Consider the following 15,643-nt stretch of genomic DNA (forward strand, 5'->3'; position numbering starts at 1 on the left):
CTCTTTTGCTCTTTTGCTCTTTAGCTCTTTTGCTCTCTAGCTCTCTTGTTCTTTTGTTCTTTAGCTCACTTACTCTCTTACTCTCTTGCTGTGTTGCTCTGTAACTATATTGCTCTCTTTCTCTATTGTTCTCTTGATTTTTTGCTCTCTTGTACTCTTGATATCTTGCTGTCTTGCCTTCTTGCACTCTTTCTTTGTTGCTCTCTTGCTCTCTTGTTCTCTTGTTCCCTTGCTTCCTTGCTCCCTTGCTGTTTTGCTCTCTTGCTCTTAATTTTGCCGTAGTTTTAACCTTTGCGTTCCTTCGATATATTAAAAAAAAAGTTTTATTTTCAGTATCAATGAAAATGATTTAATTAGCACAAAATCTTTTGGAAACTGAATTTCCCTTTTTTCTGGGATTGTGTATCAAAACTTTTCCTCAACGAAACTCAATCCCAAAACTTCGGCCAGATTCCGAATAATGATTTCCGGCTAAGAGATCAAGCACTGACGTCGTCGGTTGGAAATCCAAAAGAAGGAGTAATCGAATCGGTCCCGTTTCTTTGGAAGCGAGTTGATTTTCCGATTCAAAGGCTCAAACAAACCGAATTACGCAAACTGAGCTGAACGAAAGAACCGAACGAACGAACGAATGAACGAGGCTGAGACACAAGAGCAGAAGAAGCAGCAACAGTAATTATACGGTTGTGTGATAATGAATGGACTTCATTTGCTCGACGGGATGTTTAATCAAAGACTTTTGAGGGTGTGGGGTTGGGGGAAAGATGACGATAATTAAGTTGAATTGAGTGTGTCAACAGAACAGAACACTACTGGGTGGATAGAAGAGATTTTTTTCTCGAATCGAATCTATGGTTTCGGTAATGTGACGAGCTGTAATTGATGGGTTTTTTTGCCTTATGTTTGTCTGATTTGTGGGAGATTAATTGTTTTAGATAGTTTTTATTAGAAAAAAAATAGTTCCTGGAGCTGACAAAGCTTGAAGAAACAATATTATTCAATCACAGGACCTAACCTACTCAATTTAAAGTTTACAGGACGTTGTAAGGTAGGTCAAGGAAAGTTTATACTGAACTGAATTACTGATTAAAGGTATTTTCATCCTCAGTCCCGATGAAATCCGAATAGGACTAAACAAACGAACAATCCTTTCTGTAGCGCAAAACCACTGATCAAACTCATGCAAATGACACCTTTCGTTCAGGTGTGTTTCGAAAAACTTCTGAAATTTTCAAAAAGCTGTTAAGACTTCTAGACAGAACGTACAATCAAAAGTAGCATTTACTCCAGAAGGCAACAATTGGGGTCGGTATAAAAAAGGCGTAAAATAAAAAGCACTTTCGCGTGAAAAGTTTATCCCACGAATCCAACTAAACGAGTTGAGTTGATGCAGTCTCTAGTTTTTCTCATTTTTTTCGGTTAACAAAAAATACAAGTTTGCCAATCCAAAATCGTTCCAAAATCCGAAAAAAAAAAACCAAACTAGTATAGAAAAGTCGCTACAAGAAAAGCACAAATATTTACTCAACCCGATAAAGAGATAGTAAAAGGCGAAAACTTGAACTTGAGTTGAGTTTTACAGTTTCTTGGGATTTTTTTTCTTACTTGAGGGTAATGGTCTTTTTTGATCGTTAGTCGGTTTTCCCGCAAGAATGTTCCTTGTTCCCCTCTAACGATGGAATGTTTGAATAGTTTTACTTGATTTTCTTGTCTTGCGGGGAAAGAACTGCATCCTGAAGTGCATCATCACCATCAACTGGCTTGGGAAAAGAGTAGATCCTAGTACATTAAGGTGTGCGATTCGTTTTTCAGTTTTTCTTGTCCTTTTTTTCAGATGCAGAGAAGGTTATTTTACGCTCAACACTTTTACCTGCTCTCTAGTTCAGTTGATTTTGGTACAATCATCTTATCACACAATGAATTTTGAACCCCTGCGTTTTCCAGCTTCTGGCCTGGGGGAAAAACTTTTCGTCAAGAATGAGGAAAAGAAAACTTAGTTTTCCATCACTTTTCACGTTTGATGATCGAAGTTTTCGTCTGCTGCATCTTCAGGGAAGCTGTATTAGTTTGTCTTTTGTGTCTCACTCAAGGATGGGAGAGAAAAGGGATGCAACTGAAAATTGTAGACATAGAAAGCGAAAAACTATCTGAAAGGTGAATAACTTTTTCAGCAGAACTTTCTTACTAGAGGTAACAATGAGTTCTATTTAGTTTTATTTGCCAGTCCAAGCCGGGTGTAAAATTGAAGGCAAAAGTTCGAAAGCACTTTTCAACTGGCTCTCATTATTGGTTTTTCGCATCTGGAAGTTGCACCGGTGCGCTTTCGTTCAAGTGTTAATTCAGTAGTTGGTTTTCGTGTTTTAATGAGGCTCTAGTAACAAGAAAGGATGCAACATAAAACTTTTTCCTATCAAAGTGGATAAATAGTAAAGAAATCATGTCTTGAAATGATCCCTGGGAAAATAAAATTCCTTTCGAGTAGGCACAAACAAAAACTGATCAAACAAAGTTCGAACGTGTCCAATAATATCCAATCCTTGAGCATCCGAATAGGACAACATCATGGAAATCGAACCTCGACCCCAATCGAACCGGATCGAATCCAAATGGTGGGAAAAACCCTCAGCCAAAGAAATCATCATCATCCTTCTTCCTAGCCAGGAGAAAAGTGAGATTACGCACCGGGCGGATGTTCGGAACACATCGTGACAATCACACTGACACTTCTTTTCCGGGGCACGAAATCGTGACTGATTTTGTCCGTCGTCTCGGATGTCATATTTCTGCCAATTGAGGCCACTTTCGTTCACCGAGAGAAAAATCTAGAGGCTCCACTTCATCGAGGTTTATCTGCGGTTCAACCGAAGAGGAGTGGCACGTGACTAATGGGCGATGCATCGGTAAAACTGTTTTGCGATGGTTGGTTGGAGTTTTCTGTTTAAGTCTGTACCAAGTTTAACTTTGTAATTAAAACTCGGAATTAAGAAGAAATAGAAAAGCTTTCGAATTAAATTCCTTGTTAAATTCTGGAATTCTGAAAAACTAATACCATTATCATTATTTTTCTTTAATTTAAGGATTGAATTAAGAAAAAAAGCAACACTTCCAGCTGTGAATAACTCTTGAACGGATGGATGAATTGATGAAATTTTTAGTGAAACTACCAAGTCTTATTTACAAATTAAAAAAAATTGGGGCGATCTGTCAAGTAGTTTTTGATATAGCGTCGAATGAATAAATCCATTGACTAAATTTTTTTTCTGCAGAATCTCAAAAAATCTTGGAAAGTCCCATTGAGAGGTCCCAAATTACCTGGGAATCAACTATGTGGCTGAATCCATGAATCCATTTGATAAATCGTTGTAGAAGTCCTAGAGGATCTAACAGTGAGCTAAAATTTGAATAAAGGTAAGAATAATTGAATCAAAGCAATCGAAAGATTCCTTCGATTCTTCGGAATCTTTCGATTGCTTTGATTCAATAGAATCATTCAACCAAGTAGGCTCACAACACAATAAAGTAAAAATAATTGATTTCATGAAGCTCCAACCGAGCCTTTCAATTAGGGAAGTGGTATAGCTGATCAATTATTGTGTCTGATTCGCCCAACAAACAAAAATAGACCAATAATCGTGTCTTAGTGATGAAAAAGTTGTGAACCGATAAAAAAAATACGGTGGTTTGATCGGGCCCAAAATGGTATACCCGTTAGCGGATGAAAACTTTGAAAAAGTTAGTGAAGGAAATCTATTTAAACTTTTTTTGCGGGCATCTGGGTGATGTTCGGAAGGGAATAAGCGGATCCTTGTAGCAGCGGTTTTATGTGTAGCTCAAAGCTAAAATTTTAATTTTATTAATTATAAACTCTAGACATATTTCAGATCGACTCACATTTGTGTCCGCCTCAACCTTAAACAATTAAGTGATGCCTTTCTACTAGCAAAATCTCTGAATCTGTAATCTAATAAACGAGTGTTAAGGTCTGACGAAATTCCTGATTTTCATAACCTGCATACCTGATAGATTAAGATTCAATTGGTGGTAATGTGATGTACGTATACCACTTCACTCGTAGCATATGGCTACTTGAATCTGTTACAAAGGATAAATTGTATAAATGTAAATAATTATCGTTTTAGTTAATCTGTACTCACAAATTTAGGAACAAATTATTAGTTTTATAAACACGTTTTAGGTATCTTATAGAACATCCGTTCTTCTTTTTGTTGCGAAGCTGGTTTAATGATCACTCGCCACTCTCGCTAGACAAGAATCTGCCTATCTGTCATCTACTTTTCTTTCCCATGGTTTTTCTGCGTTTGGCACTCAGTGGTGCCAGAACAGGTGATTTCCTGTCAAAAAATTTTCATTGAAATGCCCAACCAGAATGTATCGGTGAAGAACGAGAAGAAAACTTTAAATGTAGGTTTTACCTAACACCTGCTAAATTTGGCCGATGGTCTGTGAAGATGCAAATCGATAAGTGGTACATAACGAATCATGTTCAGATTTGAGGTTTCATAAATAAAGTTTGAAACATATGATATCAAGAAATAATACAAGTTTTTTTTTCTCAAAAACTGCAGTAATTATGCTACATTTATTTGTTAAAGCATCTTGTGTACACCATTTCAAGTAAGTTGTTATGATTTCAAAACAAACTGACTGTTATCAAGTTTAAGTCTGTGTTTTGAAAATTTTATATATTTTAAGAAACTGGATTTTCAAAATAAAGATACCATTCGTACTCATTTATGAATGCGTACTCTTAATTTAAGATTTGTTTTTGTGATGAGTTTCCTTTGTGGATTTTACTCAAAGTTCAATGTTTTCTGAAGTCTGTTGTCCTGACACCAGCTGGTTTTTTTTCAAGGAATATTTAATAATACATATATGAATAAATTGTTTAACAATCAAAAAAATTTAATAAAAACTGAAAGATTAATTTTATAAAAAAGGTTTTAGATGGTGAGGCACTATTTCGGACGAATAAAGAACAGCATAGTTGAAAATTCAAATCGATTTCAGTGTTCATAACCTGTTCAAATAATGTTAATTTTTTTTTCATTCCTATTAAATTAAATTAGCTATTAATTTTTTTGCGTCTATTTTATCTCAACAATAATATTAGTGTTGTCAAGATTGATGTTTAAAATAACTGGATATCTAAATTTTTGGTTACCTTTTTGATCATGTTGAAGACTTGTCGTTGTTTCACTTCGACAATAATATACGTTATTTGAAAGTAGCATTTTTCAACAAAAATCATGAATTAAGATGTCAACTAGGCAAAGTTTAAAACATTTCTTCTGCTGTATAGATGTGAATAAAAAAATGAAAAAATATTAGATTAAATTGTGTTTCACTCTTTCAAATTTTGCAAGCATTTCGTATAATTTATTGTTCTTTTCTGAAGATTAAGCACCCTTAGTGTACTCTAAGGCACCTTGGCTGGTGATGGTCTCTAGTTCAAAGATTCCGTTTTGCAATTTAAAGATTTTTTTAAAGGGGGCATTGAGCTGAAAAATTTAGCAAAAGGGGCGGTGAGTAAAAACAGTTTGAAAACCACTGATTTAGATAAATGGTAGTTTAAAGTGCAACAAAGAGGGCGTATTTAATACCCAATCATTTCAGTCATTAATCTTATTTATTAGCTGATATCTCAAAAACGACTTGACAGATTGCCACGAGTTTTGCACATGTAGACATTACATTAATAGGTAGGAATTATATGTATAATTGAAAATTTCATTCAACCGCTTAAAAGTTATTCACATATGAAAGTGTTGTATTTTTTTCGAATTCAGTCCTTATATCCATTAAGCAAAAAAGCTACACAAGCAGAACTCGAAATTTTTATCAGAATCAGAATCAAAGATATTTAAAAGTCAAAAATAAACCTCAAAAAATATTTATTTGTCATTCCTCATTTGTAGATATCAGTAGGTTTTATGTTCAAGAAATTTATCAGAACTCAATTCATGATCGCAGGACAACACAATTTTCCATGTCGCTAGTTGGAGGGTCAGATCGTATAAACAGTCGTCAGAAGTCTGTTTAAATCGGAGTTTAGAGGAAGTCTGCCATGTTTGTAAATATTGAAATGATTTTGTTCATTTTTTCATCTCACGTGGGCTTCAAGGGAATAAGTAAACGTTTTGTTTTCTTTGTGACCTGTAGTGCAACCAGTTAGCCAAAAATCAGATGGGTTTTGAATAATATTGACCAATGGGAGAACTGCATTCAACGGAAAATGGAACGTCACCTGGATTTTTACGTTTACATTCACGATTACGAAAATATCTACTTTATTTGCGTGAAGCACTTAAAAGCTTATAAAAAATCCCTTGATTCTTATGTGATATTCACGTATTTATATTGGGATCCGATGAAAGTTGTTACCGCTATTTCGGATCTTCCACTAGAAAAAATGTCTTACTTTAAAATACGACATCCAATTTATTTAATTAATTGATTTTTTACACAATTTCTTCATAGAAAAAATATGCTCATCATACTCAAAAGTTCATAACAGGCCGTCCTAGATTATTCGAATATTTGTAGACTGGCTGGATTAGTCGAACATGAAAAAATGTTTTTATCGTCTTTCAAACTTCGTTTAATTCAATTTCAATCGTTTGATAAATAATTTATCATGATTCCATTTATTTTTAACTGATTTCAATGTGTTGATCAATTTTAAGAAAGTTGAAAGAAAATTATTGAAAAAACTGTGAAACTATAGGGGAGAGTGGGGATACTTGATCCCCTTTTCTTATTATCACCATATCTTTTTGGAAAAATTTAGCAACTCGCCGTCCTTGACATTTTCTGACAGCTTGTAACTTCAAGTTTCTATGCTCCAAAAATTAGAACGATACCTGAACCCGTTGATGAACTAGAAGTATTTTCGTGGGAGTAAAAAAATTGCGATTTTTCTGAAGTTATGGGTGACTTGATCCCCCATTGAAGGAGACTTGATCTTTTATTCAGGAAGCCCTAATTCTTGTATAAAAATCAAACAAAACCCCAAGATAGAATGTTAATTGACTATTTTGGTCATGTTTGTTATCATTTCACACTTTATAGCAGACATAAGGAGAAAATTCTATAACTTTGTCTCAACGCTAATAATATTGCATACTTAAAGGCGCTATTTTTTTATAATTAATAGAAAATTAATTATTTTTGCTCTTTTCTTCAGACAATTGTTTAATAAATATTAGTTTTTGGATAAATATTAGTAATTTCGTAATGAGCAATCATAACGATCAATTCAGAAGAAGAATATGCCATTTGAAAGGGGGATCGTTTGTACCCAACTCTAGGGGATCAATTATACCCATAATCAACATTTTAGAAAACATTTTCTGAAAAAAGTTGAGAGTTTTCCATTGCTTTGAAAACATGGCATTATGAAGTTTATTTTACGCTCGAACGATTGATACATTGGAACAAATATTTTTTTAAATAATTTTCCCATGTAAGGAACATTTTAAAGTGATGAAAAAAGATCTTCAAGTTACATTTTGTGAAACTTTTCAAACAAAGTTCAATTACTCAAACAATTATTTTGTTAAGATTTTTGAAACTAAAAGCATTGTTATTTTGCTCATTTTGGCACATTTTTCTAGAACATTTGATCTTTGTAAGACATTCCAGTTTCGAGATATAGCTAAGGAATCAAGTATCCCCAGGGATCAAGTATCCTCATTCTCCCCTACACATTTTATATTCATTTTTCAAATGAACGATTGAAATTATATTAGTTTTGTTAAATTTTGAGACACAACAGCTGCACAAAATTTATTAGTTTGGGAAAGTATTTACTGCGTTCTATGACACAGGATCTGCGACGAAAATATGCTCAGAATTCTGTGAAATTATAGATTGTTCTGTGATTTTGGCAATCTTGACCATAACTCCTACAATTTTCAACCGATTTTGATAAGTGTTGATACTTATTACTTCTTCCGGAGAAATTCGCGGGCCCGTTTCATCGAGGCCACGTTTGAACAAAACCAAAACCGATTGTTTTGGTTTCGTTCTCTTTTGTCAATTCGCATATTGAGAACATTAGCGGTTGACAGTTGATGATGGTCAAAGATGATGACAACAATACAAATGTTGTCATCATGCACGCTAAACTCAGCCAACATAGCCACGTTCATGCCTTCTTTCATACTCACATCAAAAATAGCCGAAATGATGGTGCCAGGGATGCCAGATGTTTTTTTTTAAACCAGCATACATTGATGAACAAATTTATTGATTTTATAAGCAGATAATAAAAAGATTTGAAGTTGATGTCGTGGAAATAGATCTAAATTTTCGTCAAAAACAACTGAATTTAAACCATAATGAACTCGCTATTTTAATTTGGGCACAAGCCATCCATGGCGTAGAGGATAGCTTTCCAGTCTTCTAAGCGAACGCTCATGAGATCAAAACCCGGTCACGGCATACATAGTACACTTTCTGTTGGCTGGTGGTTTGAGCATTTGTAAGATGTTATTTAGCCATCATATCCTTGAAAGATGTAGGTACGCTTAGAGTTAAGTAAAAGGAATCTCTCCGAGGAAACAGCAAGTTTCAGTGAGATCCTCTATGTGTTTGTGATCGTTTTTAAAAATATTTTTTTTTGTGCGGCTTGTGAAATTGCTCAGCTGGCAAGTCAGTTAAAATTTTCAAATTCATTGATGGTAATAAAAAGTAATAAAGTCAATTCATCCAAAGTGGGGGCTCTTGGGGGCGTTTAGAGCTTCAAGGGAGGCGGTGAGTGCAACTTGGCAATTTGGGGTGCGTTGGATGGGCTCAGGGGGGGAGAAGGGTTCATTTTAAAATTCACATTTTCTCGAATTACATAATATCTTGGATTTGAAATGACAACTAGTACGTTTAATGCCAAACAATGAAATGATAGTAAAGAACTCTAAAAACCAAATTATACCCAGGGTAATTGAAAAAATATCAATAAGTTCAAGTTATGAGTTATGTTCACAGAAAGACTTTTTTATTGTAATAGATTTCGTATACACATTTGTATATGAATGTAGTGTTATAAGTTATTTTGGGTTATTATTAAAAGCATAAATTATGGCAGACAATGCTTGATTTGTAAATTTTTAATTCCATTGATTTTAAATTTAACTTATGCAATTTTACATGATTAAACATAAAAAATTTTCCGGTTCTTACTCAAATTGTCCGAATCCATTTGTTTTAACCTATGTGAAATTTTTAGATCCATGAATACTGCTAAACTTCAAACAGTTTTCAAATTATGGGTCTGTAAAATTCCATAGAAACATATCTTGTACTCAAATTGTTTGACTACTTCTATGCCAAGAAAATTGTATTGGACTTCTTCTCATTTCCTATGTACTCCCTGGAAAAAAGATGGTGTTTCAAATAATCATAGAATCATTTCTCGTACCCAATTGATTTTCTATGTCATATTTGGTTACATTTGTCATTAATGCCTCTAAATCCTCCCATGTCATATTCGTTTCCATTTGCTCGGTTAGTTCTCGAGTTATGCGAAAAATTGTAATGGAGCCCCTGTCTCTCCTTCCTATCATCCACTGGAAGAAGGCAGTAGTACTAAATATTCAAAGGAACATTTCTCGTAACTACTCAAATACCCTAATAAGAGGTTTTTTTTTCCATTTTCTGGATAAGTTCGCGAGTGACGTAAAAAATTGTATGAGTGTATCCTCCCACCTTAAAATTTCCCCACAGGAAGAACAGATGGTTCTCAGAATATCATAAAAACATTTCCTGAATATCATAAAAACATTTGAACTCAGGATCACAAATTTTACTTATGTTTTTTTTTCTATTCTCCTACAGAGTTCAGAAAGTTTTGAAAACTGACATAAAGCTAAACGAAAATCACTTTGGATTGAGTAATCAGATTGACCGTTCAATTGAACTTGTGTAAACGATTCTTAATTCGAACATTGGATGATTTGAAAACCAGTAGTTTTAATGATTGTTAAAATCACTTTGATGGTAATTTTGTTAAATTTAGCAGAAACTCTTCAAGGATGTATCAAATTAACTTGAAAATAAATTAAATGTGTTTAACATAAATCATTTTGAGTTATTCTCATCAAACCATTTTCTTTTTCATAAGACCCTCTTACAAAAACCATCAACCTCTCATTGTAGTAGGTGTTCTTATAAAAAAATCAATCGCGTCATAAGGTAATCTTATGAATTTCAATAATTTTTCTCATGGCGCCAGTTCATAAGAGAATCTTATGGCATACTTAATAGTCTATTGTGTTGTGAGCCTACTTGGTTGAATGATTCAACTGAATCAAAGCAATCGAAAGATTCAGATACTTAATTAATTCAACCACCCGTGGTTGAATTATAAGGAATCTTTCGATTGCTTTCATTCAGATACTTAATTTTTTTGGAGTGTACATATACCTACCTACATTTCAAATAATTAGCCCTTGAAAGCGAATAGACATGTCATAATGCTGCAAATTTTTCCATCATATTTTAAAAAACTCCTTTCAAACGGTCACACAACTGGGACGTCTCGTGCGGTCAAACAATTTGTTTAAACGAAGAAAAAAAACTGGGACAAGTGCAGCTGAATCGCATAACATTTTCCAAGATGCTATGCGAAAATGTTTGGATAGAATGTAGAATAGGTTGAGAGAAAAAAAAATCCCACCAACTAAACATGGAACGATGTTCGTTGGAGAAAGATGGGAACAAAAAAAAAAGCCAGACAAGTATCGTGTTTACATTGAAACGTATCTTATCGCTCAAGATGATCTCTTTCGTTGACTGGCAACATAATATTTATGAATGGGAAAATCTGAGGCTTTGATAGGGAGAAAAACCTCGTTCATCTAACCGGGAGGGATTCCGAACTGGAGTGCTCGAGAGCACCACTCGAGCAAGGGCAAATCGCAAACGCAACGCAACGAAACGCTGTTGCTGTTGGTGGAAAATGTGTACCTTCCACCTATTATTTTCTTTGAGAGCCCGGCAGAAGCAACAAAAAGCACCCGCAAAGAGCTTTTCAGAGCTATGGTCGGTTTCACCCATAAGCAAAATTGTGAAAAACCGAACAGACGGTAAGATAACTTATCTAAAATCAGATCTTTTGATGAGAAGCAGCGGAAAGTTTTCATCAAAATTTCACAACGTCTAGGATATCCCTTCCAGGTTTTTCTGTTGCTGTTGCGCAAGAAAAAAAGGTGAGCCGAAGGATTCGGTCATAGTCGGGTTTATTTTTACCTCAGTTTATTCCGAGAGATAGGCGAGTGGTGAAAATAAAACAAAAAGTGTTCAGGTAAGAAATATTCTTAATAGAATTCGCATTGCGGGTTCTCCAGGAGTGGCAAATTAATGTTGTCTTACCACGGAAAATGGTTTTCGGTTCTGACCCCATGCATAAATTAATAGATTTTCACGGGAGTTTTCTTCGAAGAAGCCTTCCTTCGTATTGTGCATCGTTTCTTGGGCTGTGGCCTATCACAGCTGCGGGTCTCAGAGATTGTTGAGAGCTGGCAGACTTTGCATGAAATTTATTGCATCCGTGCCCCGGAAGCAATTACTTCACACCAACTCAGAGGCAACAACAAACTATACTTATGCAAGGACAATCATGAACGAAGAGGAAAGGTGGAAATTCACACAATCTTTAGCTAATGGATTTTTCTCGGAATTCCTTCCTGGCCCTGATTTGTAAGCATGCGTCTTCTGTTCATGCGGGCAGAATGTGGGAAAGATAATCGAAAACGCCTTAATTTATGCACAGCTGCAGCATGCAACTAGTCTCAGAAGAGCTTCTCATCAATGGAAAGATATTACAAATAAGAACGACCAACATTTATTAAAAGGATTCTATCAAATAATTTATTGTTTTTATGATCTACATGTAACTCTGGAACTTTGAAATAAAATAATAACACAGAAAGTGCTTTTAAAATAGTAAAAATACTCAATACAACGTACAAAATGGAGATTATAATCAATATGTATAAGGAAGTATTAATAGAAAGTAAATGATTCATCAATTCGCATATTTTCAACTGACATTCCTAACAAGAAAGGTGAAATTTCATTGATAGCATGCACCTTCAAATGTCGACAGTAAATGCACACCGCAAAATCGACTATGTACCTGTAATAGGTCAATGGTGTGATATTGCAGTACCTTAACCTCCCTACTCAGAGCCTTTTCCATGTCTTACGATCTAGAATTATTCCCAAGAAAAGCCCCCGGCAAAATAGTAAAACTAGCGAAAGAAAACAGTGGCTACATTACAGGGTTTTTCCTGTGCCGTGATAACTACAAATGTACCGATGCGTAAAAGCTTTACACAAATGTTGATGATGGTGCGGGCAATGTGTGGAAATGTGGCTAAACACATGCCATTATTGCCATAACCCCTTGTGCCACCCCAGTCATGGATGCGTGTGAATGAACAACAACGTCAAGGCCCGTCATTGAGTTAACGCACGCGGGAAACGGGAAATGCAGCCATCGTTTCAATATTTCCCGGGTCGGTTGAGTCCATGGAAACTATTGCAGCTTTCTAAGAATATATTCACAGGTTTTTTTCCCCTACTGTCCCCAAGGATATCCCATGTGTTAAGAATGCAGTTTCTGTCTAATTTAGATATTTTCCAAAAAAATCCAAAAAATCAACATATACCTTTTTTAAATATTTTATTTTTGGAAAATTTTAATCTGATTTTCAATTTAAATACGGATATCAAAGTTGATATTCAAAAAAAACCTAATCTCTCGTATCATTGAAAAACTTTCCCGGTCGACGTTGATTATGAGCTCTATGGAGCCACTGTTCTACTCATTCGTCTTGAGCTTAAAGCTCAAAGGCTAGTTTTTTCGTTCCCTTTTAGCTTTTCTTTTCCTTTCTTTACACCTTACGTTGCACGATGAAAACTTCTCGTTCGTATTGAAAAACCTGTGCAATTGTAAGGTTTATTGTTGGTATCTAGCAAAGACAACAACGGGATTGTAGTCAATGGGACATAATTATCAAACAGCAACGCCACCAAGTCCTACATAGTGGAGTTTAGAGTATGTGGAAAGCTTTTGGGAACAAGCATATAATTTGAAGGAAGCAAACTCCTCATGTTATTTATCATTTTGCTTTTTCCAGTACAATATACAACTCAAACACTGCGTTGATTCCAGACAAAACCTTTAAGTTTGTTGCTTTGGTTAACAGAAAAAGGCGTGTTTCAAATGGCAAAAAACACCAGTTATCGAAACTCAATGTACCGCTTAACAATTATCAATGTTTTTAAAAAATGTTAGAAATTGATTCTACATGCTTTTTTTAACATAAAAAAAGAACATTAAAACTTCTCGAAAATTTTAACCTATTTGGTATCGCTTTTTCCTGATTTTTTTTTAAACAAACACAAACACGTACAGGATCTCAATGAAACTTGATGTTCCTTCGAAGAGATTCCTTTTCCTTACTCTAAACGTACATCTTTCGAGGATATGATGGCTAGCATCTTACAAATGCTAAAACCACCATCCCACAGAAAGTGAACTATGTGTGCCGTGATCGGGATTCGATCTTATGCCCGCTGGCTTAGAAGACTTGAAGGCTATCCTCTGCGCCACGGGCTGCGGCTTTGAAATCTGTAAAAACGTCAAAGATTCTTCTGGTATCTCGAATCGAGCATTGTTTGATAATGGTTAGGCCCAAGCATAATTCACTGAATTGTATAATGTTTAATTTATTCTCGGTCGCGAAATTTCAAGATAATTTTTGTGAAATAATTTACAGATTTTTCAGAATAAAAAAAAACTATACAAATGACAAAAATAAAAAAAACTGTAGAAATTACCATATTTACAAAATTTTGAAAGTGAAAAAAATCGACTGAATAAACAAAATTCTACATATGATAAAATCGAACAAAAATAAAAAAAAATGACGAAATTGACTAAATTGAAAATAGATAAAATTGACCAACCCGTCCAAACTGACATAGATGACAAAATTGACAAAAATGACAAAAATGACAAAAATGACAAAAAATTGACAAATTTGAAAAAGTTGACATCATTGACAAAATTGACAATTTTTAACATCAATTACAAATTGACAAAAATGACAAAAATGACAAAAATGACAAAAATGACAAAAATGACAAAAATGACAAAAATGACAAAAATGACAAAAATGACAAAAATGACAAAAATGACAAAAATGACAAAAATGACAAAAATGACAAAAATGACAAAAATGACAAAAATGACAAAAATGACAAAAATGACAAAAATGACAAAAATGACAAAAATGACAAAAATGACAAAAATGACAAAAATGACAAAAATGACAAAAATGACAAAAATGACAAAAATGACAAAAATGACAAAAATGACAAAAATGACAAAAATGACAAAAATGACAAAAATGACAAAAATGACAAAAATGACAAAAATGACAAAAATGACAAAAATGACAAAAATGACAAAAATGACAAAAATGACAAAAATGACAAAAATGACAAAAATGACAAAAATGACAAAAATGACAAAAATGACAAAAATGACAAAAATGACAAAAATGACAAAAATGACAAAAATGACAAAAAATTGACAAATTTGAAAAAGTTGACATCATTGACAAAATTGACAATTTTTAACATCAATTACAAATTGACAAAAATGACAAAAATGACAAAAATGACAAAAATGACAAAAATGACAAAAATGACAAAAATGACAAAAATGACAAAAATGACAAAAATGACAAAAATGACAAAAATGACAAAAATGACAAAAATGACAAAAATGACAAAAATGACAAAAATGACAAAAATGACAAAAATGACAAAAATGACAAAAATGACAAAAATGACAAAAATGACAAAAATGACAAAAATGACAAAAATGACAAAAATGACAAAAATGACAAAAATGACAAAAATGACAAAAATGACAAAAATGACAAAAATGACAAAAATGACAAAAATGACAAAAATGACAAAAATGACAAAAATGACAAAAATGACAAAAATGACAAAAATGACAAAAATGACAAAAATGACAAAAATGACAAAAATGACAAAAATGACAAAAATGACAAAAATGACAAAAATGACAAAAATGACAAAAATGACAAAAATGACAAAAATGACAAAAATGACAAAAATGACAAAAATGACAAAAATGACAAAAATGACAAAAATGACAAAAATGACAAAAATGACAAAAATGACAAAAATGACAAAAATGATAAAAATGACATAAATGACAAAAATGACAAAAATGACAAAAATGACAAAAATGACAAAAATGACAAAAATGACAAAAACGACAAAAATGACAAAAATTACAAAAATTACAAAAATTACAAAAATGACAAAAATGACAAAAATGACAAAAATGACAAAAATGACAAAAATGACAAAAATGACAAAAATGACAAAAATGACAAAAATGACAAAAATGACAAAAATGACAAAAATGACAAAAATGACAAAAATGACAAAAATGACAAAAATGACAAAAATGACAAAATTGACAAAAATGACAAAAATGACAAAAATGACAAAAATGACAAAAATGACAAAAATGACAAAAATGACAAAAATGACAAAAATGACAAAAATGACAAAA

This window comes from Uranotaenia lowii, chromosome 2, assembly GCF_029784155.1.
Source record: "Uranotaenia lowii strain MFRU-FL chromosome 2, ASM2978415v1, whole genome shotgun sequence".
In the NCBI taxonomy this organism is placed as follows: domain Eukaryota; kingdom Metazoa; phylum Arthropoda; class Insecta; order Diptera; family Culicidae; genus Uranotaenia; species Uranotaenia lowii.